Below are 9,648 nucleotides of genomic sequence, written 5' to 3'. Positions count from 1 at the left end.
TAGCGTTATTCCACATTTCAGCCGATGACTTCCCACCATAGTCTGAACTGACGATGTGCCATCGATTCTCTAATGGTGTAGAATATGGACGTCCGTAGAATAATTCGATAGGACACATCTTCAGTCCCTCATGCTCGCTGATATTCAATGTAAACTGCAATTGCGGAATAAGATTGCTCCATAGATGTTGCCTTTTTGATATATAGGCACGTAACGCCGCCTTTAAGGTTTTTATAAATCTCTCCGCTGCGTTTCCTCCCGGGTGATAGGGACTGAGTCGGATATGACGAATCCCTAGTCCAAATAAGAAGGTTCTAAATTTCTCAGACACAAAGATGGAAGCATTGTCAGTCGATATGGCCTCCGGAAAACCTAGTATTCTACTGAAAATCTCCATCATTTTATTTGACACCACAGTTGAATTTATGGTCCTCAATTTTTCCAACACAACGAAGCGACTGGCGTTATCAACTCCAATCAAAATAAACTTGTATCCCTGTGAATTAGGGAGAACACCTACAATGTCAAACATCCAATGAGCATTTATTCTTTTACTGAATTCGGAAGCTAAACGACCCATCTTCTTCTGATTAACCTCTTTGGATTTCTGACAAATATCACATGTAGAGACATAGTCTCTAACATCCTCTTTCATTTTATCCCAAGTAAATTTCCGCATCAGCTTTTTTAATGTCTTATACGTACCAGAATGTCCTCCGACTATCCTGTCGTCATGATGATATTCTATCATAACCTTCCGTAGTTTTTTAGGAATTACCACCTTATATGGATTCATGACAGATTTAGTCTTCTTCATGAGTATTTTATTATTAAGAAGGAATCCTGAAATACTTTCCCCACGCTCTAACTTCTCTATTATTTCCATCAGTTCGAGGTCTTCTCTTTGTAATTTATCAATCGAATCTTCTACTAAAGGAAGTTTCCACTTATTGGCTATTTCCATGTTCTTCTTGAAAGCAGCTAGTCCAACAGGTCCTTCCATAATGTCGAACTCAAAAGGATCGTACATCCTGGTCAGAAAGTCCGCAACGGTATTGTCTGCTGACCTGACATGTTTTATCTTAAAGTTAAACTGACAAAGTATTTCTACCAATGGACCATATTTCAGGAGTCTCTTGCTGTTATTCAAAATCCATGTTAACGCTTTGTTGTCGGTGAGTACGTCAAATTCGTTTATCAGATAATGCTTATAACGTGAAATAGTTTTAACCAAGCTGATAAACTCTATTTCATATATGCTTCGGTGCTTATCAGCCTCCGAAAGCCGTTTGCTGAAGTAGGCAACAGGTTGAAGATTGCCATTTTCATTCTCCTGAGAGACGCACCCAGCCACACTCTTCCCAGAGCCGTCCACGTTAACAATGAACCTCTTGTTCAAATCAGGCGTTTTCAAAACGACATTTTCAATTAAAATGTTCTTTAATCTATCTAGCAACATTTGGTGCTCCTTCGTCCATTCAAATTTTACCTTGGGTGACCTTAAGGCACTCAAAGGTCCCATTAATTCTTGAAATTCAGAAGCAAATTTAGAGTAGTAATTAAATAAACCTAGTATTTTAATAAGGCCACGTCGATTTCTAGGAGGAGGAATATTTTTAATGGCTGACACCCTACTTGGATCAATTTCCATTTGATCCCCTTCTATCACATAACCTAAATAGTTAATACGTCTATAAAAGAACATACATTTGTCTGGGGATACAGTAATACCATAATCTTTAAATCGTTCGAATACCCTTTCAACAGTTTTCATATGTTCTTCGATGGAATTGGAAGCTATCAGGACATCATCGAAAAATAATTTAACACCCTCGTCTCTCATATCTCCTAATACCTTTTCCATGGCTCGAGATAAAATATTACTTCCCGTCTTAATTCCTACTGGAAGACGCGTATACTGATAGCACCCTTTTGGAGTTACAATAGTTGTAATGTCTCGGGATCCTTTATCCAACTGGATTTGGAAATACGCACGGCGTAAATCTATTTTCGTGTACACGCGCTTATCAGCTAAACCTGTAAGGCATTCTTCTAAATTAGGAGACGGATACCCGTCATTCACAATAAGTGAATTAGCCTTAATGTAGTTCCCAACAATACGATGAGTGTTATTCTTATTCCGAACTAGAAAACAGCTACTGGCAAAATTAGAGTGATCAACTTCCTCTAGAATACCTTGATCCAATAACTCTCGAATTTGATCATAAAAAATCTTTTCTTTATTTTTTGGAATAGGAAATGGTGTGTCCTTAAATGGTTTATTTTCCTTAAGATATAATCTACCAATAAAGTTTTTTATACACCCTACTCTATCTGATATCACGTCTTTATATTTAGACTTTATAGAATCAATGAAAGAGATCACCTCTGGTTCATTGAATCTCCAAGAATCCCGATTATCATTTTGGTTTTTCAACTGTGTGCATTCCGGATTTTTCACCTGCATGGTAGTCTGATCATGTAAACTATCGGATGTACGAGGCTCGTCCGAAATAAACTTTTTATTTCTCTGAATCAACTTGTGAAAGTTTTCAGCTTGATCTATATCAATATCTGAAACTTCAGAGCCGCTGCTACCATCTAAAGAATTCAGTTTATCCACTTTATTCACTGGACCACTGCTATGACTAACCTCCACTTTCTTTTCAGCTAAGTTAGTATCCGGAGTTCCCACTAAGGTATTATTCTTTAATCCTTTCTTCCTACGATTTCTACGCTTGCTTTTCTTTCCACTAGCCTTCGCATCGGGTTTCACAACACTATCTTGATCCTTATCTGGCAACCTAGCATTGCTCGCCGAATGTTCACTCTGACCACGTTCAACGTTTAGAACTGCAGATGTTAAATCGATAACTAAAGGTTGACTCGAAATTTCTTTTGAACTACTTTTACTTCCTAATTTGTCTATTAACCGAGAATTCGCAATGCACTGTCCCGAATTCTCCAAGTTAATTCCGGGTATTTCATTTGCACCACTCTGATTTCCATGAAAATTATCAATAACTGAGACACAACTGCCCTCTGAAGATGAATTATTATACTGAGTCCCAACTGGATTAGTAACTTCGGACCTTTCAATCGCACCACCCAGTGTTTTCCCAAAATTCGTACAACTTTCATCCTTCCACATGGATTCAATGGAATCTTCGATTTTTCGAACGTCTCCAACTTCTGAATCAATCATAGATCTCAGATGATTCAGCTGGATAGCACTAGGCGCTGGAATTTCTAATAATTTGGATTCAAAATCTAAATAATCCAAATCACACTGAATACTCGCATCTTTTTTCCAAAAATTAAATCCATCTTCACAAATAAAAATCGATACCATAAAGTTCGAAACAGAAGAAACATCATGTTTAGTAGAGTGATGATCAGTTATCATTACATCCCTTTGGCCAGACTCATCACCAGATTTAAATCCGCTAAGATGTTTGTTATGTTGAATCACCTTCTTATAATTTAACCTAACCCGTTTCTTTCCACCGCGTAGAATCAAACAGTTTCTAGCATAATCTATAACTGAGTTTGTCGATCGTAAGAAAGGCGTTCCCAGAAGACACATGCAAGGCAACTGTTCCACTATCTTAAATGATATTCTCTCAAAATGACCGGAGAGATTCAAAGTCAATATTATCTCCCGGTTTGTTGAAAAATTTAACCCGGACGGAGCATTCACCACCTTTTCAGGAGTCAATCTAATAAATTTCTCCAATCCACAAAACCGCACTAAGTCCAGTCGAACGATGTTAAAACTTGAACCTCCATCCACACAAATGTCTGTTAAATAATTATGTATTTTACCAACCACAAATGAAGCGACGGTATTGTCCAATTCACTAGGAATTGTGTTAACTGAAGCATTAGATGCTTTAAATTGATCAGACCGTTCATTCGGAATCTTGTTTTTTCCATGAACCTGAGATTCTACTTTCAAGCGATTCTTTACATTAGTAGGGTAAGAATTATTTAATCCTTTATTCAAAGAAAAATTTTTATCACCCACTGGAAATTCTCTATTTTTAAAACCTTGATCAGGATTTAACATTACTAAATTAGTCTTTTTCCGAGAAAAACCCATTTCCTTATTATATTCCAATTGATTTCGAAGGTTTAATTCATGCTTATCAGCAATATCCATTAACTCGGATCGGGTAGCTGGAATGTAATAATTCAGCATTTTATATCTATGGTTTGGATTCATGCCACATACAATGATATTTACCATGTCTGACTCATTATCCATAAAATTTAATACATTCATGGCAATTACTATAGATCTTACATACTGAGTAACTGATTCAGACAGGCGTTGACGTCTATAAATTCTATCAGAAATAAGTGAATGTAATGCAACAGGCGTAATAAAATTCTTAACAAGCCTAGATTTTAACTCATTCCAAGCTATTTGATGATTTAATGCTAACAAAATTTCTTTTAATAATGAACCTTCACATTTCCCGACAAGAACAGAAAGAATCATACTCAAAGAGTAGCTTGTATCCATTAGAGTTTCCTCAATTTTGGCTAATATTTCAAAAACTAGCAAACTATTACTGCCATCAGTTGTTTTAAATTCCTTAAATTTTGACTCTAGAAAATCACTAGTTCTTTTAAATGTATACTTCATCAGGAGATTATGCTCAACATTTGAAGATTCATTAGTACTATGCAAAGTTGGCAACCCTGTTAATACATTTTCACACATCTGAGTTCTCCTAGGTGGAGCACCATACCGCGGATGTAACGAAGTCTTGGGAGTGGAATTTCTAATTTGAGAAACCCTTCGGTAATAATCTCTAAGATTCAAGTACCTAGAAGGAACCTCATTCTTATCAGGACCTGAATTTCCAAAATTTATCGAATTCCTATCATTATTTGAACCAGAACTCATTAAAGGCTCATTAAAAATGACTTGCCTCTGATCTCGAAACGATTCGTTCAAACTCCCAATATTAACAAATCTACTGAAATTGTATTCATCCGCAGGTGACTGCGAACTACCTCCACATTCTAAATTATTAGCTCCCATAGATGGTTGTCTAATATGAAAACTCCCTTGAGTTGGCGGAGTCAGTGACATACTCAACTGTCCAAAATCAGATCTAGTATCAGTTTCAAGATTGCCGGTTCTATCTACCGTTATCAATTCGGAATATTGCTCCGGAATATCAATACTGACATACTCCATCGGATTACACATATGTATTATTATAAAACAATACAAATATAAATAAAACATAAATAATATAATTATAATACATACAAAATACAATACTAACTACGAACACTACTGCGACCCAGACTTTTTTTTTTGACCAAATGGAAATAATCCTAATAATACCTTGCTTCACCTTAATTCAATTTATCAAACATACTAGTAATTTATAAATGAACAATAAGTTATAATTATCAATCACGAATTTAATTCTGAAATGCAAAAGCAAATGCGAAATTCCAAAAATAATTATGAGTTTAATAAGTATATCAAAAGTAATAACAATCGGACTTGAAATACTTACAACAACAAAATTAATAACGGACATGAAATACTTACAATACAAACCCAAAAAAATTTTTGAAAAGGACGGACTTACAATACAAACCCAAAATTTTTAGAAATTTTGGACTTGGGCTGTGTTCAAATTTGTAACGCCCCCATCCGTAGCCTAGCAGACAAGGTGGGAAAAACCAATCCAGCCTGGCCTCAGAAGGGGCTTTACACGAGCAAGCATCCGGATAGCTCAGGCTGTTGTTTCAATTCGGAAATCCAGAGGAGTGATAGTTCACAAATTAACAGTAAATATGTATATATATATATATAAACAAATAACAACACAACCAATTCAAGAATAAATGTTTATTACAAATAAATTACAATAATTAATCTGTCTTCTCGCTGCCAAGTCAAAATCTGGATTCAATAAATATTTTATTTCTCAGTTTGAGAAAAGAAAAAAAAATATTTAATATAATTCAAAGAATTGTTCGCTGAATTTTAAATCTTCAAAAATTGAATAATAAAGCAAATTCTCCAGTCAAGTCAGGAACCTCTAAAGTTTGACGCAAATATTCGAGGCCAGTCAAGGACCTCTCACACTTAATTCCAATATGAACACTCAAGGCCAGTCTAGGACCTCTCTTGTCTAGTACTAATATATTCCTTTCTTTAAAAATAAGAAATAAATTCGTACCTTTAATCGAGTGAAGATTTCCCTTTCTTTCAAACCGAAGAAAAGTTTCATAAATACTTATCATAAAAAGAAATTGTTCTTATTAATTTGTGGCAATTTAGTTTGAAAATAGAAAATTCCCGACGAAAAACAACCGCAAACAACTTTGCTATACTCAATTGAATGCGTTCCAACATCGAAACATCTGAAACACAAACCGGTCAAACATACTCCAAACAGCACGAACAAGTCAAACGAAGATTTACTTTTTAAAGAAAAAAGAATCAAAATTTTACTATCAATTCTTCAGAATTCAAAAACAGCATTAATAAGCCTTTCGGATTTTACTCTTTGAATCAAAAACATGAATTTCAGACCTGTAATAAACATAGGATGAATAGCACATTTCATAGGTTTCGGGTACAAATCCCTCCACCTTTGTTCCCCTGGATTTGCCGAGCTTATTCACGATAATTATTCCACTGAAAACCTAACCAAATGGAGCCAACAAGACAACCCACAGAATACACATAAAGACGTAGACAGACAATCTAATAGAAAAATTGAAAATTAACTCACCTCTGAAAATCCACGTTTTTACCTCAACTTTCTGTAGTTTCTCTGCCCTCAATCGTCTCGGACTCTCTTATCAAAACAAGAATATTCCACTGTAACGTGAGGTTATGCTCAGGACTCAATTTAAATGATCTCAATTCAATAAGAAACTCAAATGAGAAAATGGGACGTAGATCCACAATTTCCCAAATTCACGAAATCGAGAAAAAAATATATACACAATTATAATTACGTGATTCTGACTATTACTCATGCACCTTTCTGCAATTTGCTTGCTAATAGAAGCAGAGAGAACTAAACCAAGCCTCCCTTCCAACACTTTTATCGAATTTCCAAGCAACACTATTTTCACTAATTTTTCAAAAATATGCAAATACACTAAATATTGCAATAAATGAAATATCACTATAATCATAATCCTCACTTGTAATGGATATTCTTATTTCCTTCTATAACACACTCTTCTACAAACGAAGACTTCAATACAAAAAAGTGAACCAACACGAAACGTCCATTTAGATTCGTAATCCATTCGAACAGCTTAATCCCTCCAGATGTTACCCGTTCATACAACACAGCCCAAGTCAGCTAGCCGAGGCCAGCTACTTGCGGCCGCAAAGCCGTGACCATGCGCAGTCAACGACCAGCGCATAAGCCAAGACCTTGATATTTCTCGGTTACGAAAGGCAAAGGAAATCTTCTCACAAACGATATTTTTACATTTAATTCTTTCTCTCTTAATTTTAAAAAACAATTCAAGGATGATACTTTTGTATAAGCTTGTGTCTCCTGCTGTAACACATAATATTAAATACAATAATAGTAATTTTACCATTTTTCTTATCGAAGATTTTACATTTTTATTTTTATAATTTCTTTTTTTTTTCCTGTGACTTGTAACGGGCACGTTACAGCCTGTTTCCTCCCACTTTCTTCATTCCATTATTTCATACATCTCTCATCATCACCCTCTCCTTTAGCCTAACCGGCATAACGTGGGACGTAAAACTCAAAGATTTCATTTCGTTTTTCTTTTTTTCTTTTTTTTTCAATTTCCATGGTTTGAATCAGCTGTTACTGTTTGCACTTGCAGGTAAAATACAAACCCAGTGCAGTGAACATAGTGCAGTCTTCAGCAACTCAAAGAAGATAGAAGTTTTCCATAAATTAAGAAAACCTCTCAAATCAGTCCATAAATTCCAAAGTTATAGGCAAATAAATTTTGCAGAAGAGAAAGAAATTTTGTCGCTGACTGTACATTCGTCCTGGTTTGATTCGTCGCGCTGGAACAGTCGTAGCTAATAACATGTGAATTTAAATATCAATTACATCCAGAGTATTTTCTCACATTTTCTGTACTTCATGGATGCCCAGAGAGGGGGGCAAGAGAGGGCAATTGCCCCTCCCTGGATTTTCGAAAGAAGTTAACATAGGCTCTTCTGCTGACAGAAGTTTGCTTTTAAAATCAACATTCAAATATATGATTAGGAGTAACAAAATTAAGTCGAGTTCATCTCCAAGATTTTAACCTATTCCCTCTCTCCCGTGTGATGTTTTATAGGCCTATTTTTTCAGTAATGATTATATTCAGCCTGATCAATGGTATCCGTCAGTTGAGTTGAAAAGATAATTTCGCTCTTTGTTGTTTCTTTTGCAGACGTGGTGCTGATAACAATGAAGTTTTGTTTTCTTGGGTTTCATCATTGCAGCAATAATGAAGTTCGAAAACTGACATCTAAGCTAGACTTTCAATAATTCAATTATATCAATCTATTTATCTATCTATCTATCTATCTGTCTATCTATCTATCTATCTATCTATCTATATATATATATATATATATATATATGTATGTATGTATGTATGTATATATGTATATGTATGTGTGTGTGTGTGTCTTGCCCCCTCTTGGAAAAATCCTGCGGGCGCCCATGCTGTACTTCAATTATAAATGGTGCCAAAATTTCCGTTTGCTTCGTTTCTTGGTGCCAAAATTACCGGTGCCCAAAATACCGTGTCAAAACTACTGGTGCCAAAATTACCGCGTCCCCTGATGAACATGGAATCTGAACCACATAAGCTCCCGCCAATAATCGAATCCGGGTCTGTCACGCCAAAGGCGCGTACATTAACCGCTTAACCACAAAGGAGCTCATTATTATTATTATTATTATTATTATTATTATTATTATTATTATTCAACCATTAAAGAAAGAAGAAAAAGAGAAAAATATGTTGTTGACCAAACCAAACATACATCGATGGGATTCCTCGTGGTCATGTAGTATTTATAACTTCGCTGCCTATGCAGAAGGCCACGTTTGATTCTCGATGGTAGGTACTGTGGTTTGAAAAATGAATTGAAATGAATTTTTTCAGTTTAACGTTCCGTACTTATGTGCACTAGGGTAAGGGAGACGATGATCTAAGCGAGTGAATGATGATGGAAGAATTGATGGAATGATAATGTTGGAGGAAAAGGAGTACCGCGAGAAAACCCACGCACACGATGTTACCCACCCCAAACTTATTTGGTCGAGGATCGAACAAGGGACCTCATGCCACAGAAACAAGCGTCCAACTTTCTGCGACGTCTTGCTTGCTACCTGCTATGGCCCTCTCGCTGACATAAAAGAAAAAACAGTTTCACCGCTTCCGAAACGAAAGGATTCTTTTGGGCGAGAGGGGGAAGCACCAAAATACACATTTTTACGACTGCCTATGGGGAAACAAGTGTGTCTTCTTTTGTTCGTAGCTTGTTTGCATGAATGTAGGTATCGAAATAATTTAGTTCCTCCTCAGATATCGAAATAGTATATTGAATTCAGGACGGTAATGCAAGCTAAAGTCTGTAATCACAATAGCTTTAATCCAAGT

The sequence above is a fragment of the Thermobia domestica genome, chromosome 7 (assembly GCF_964235325.1).
Source record: "Thermobia domestica chromosome 7, izTheDome1.hap1.1, whole genome shotgun sequence".
NCBI classification, from domain to species: Eukaryota; Metazoa; Arthropoda; class Insecta; order Zygentoma; family Lepismatidae; genus Thermobia; species Thermobia domestica.
Note: the sequence above shows the minus strand (reverse complement) of the source record.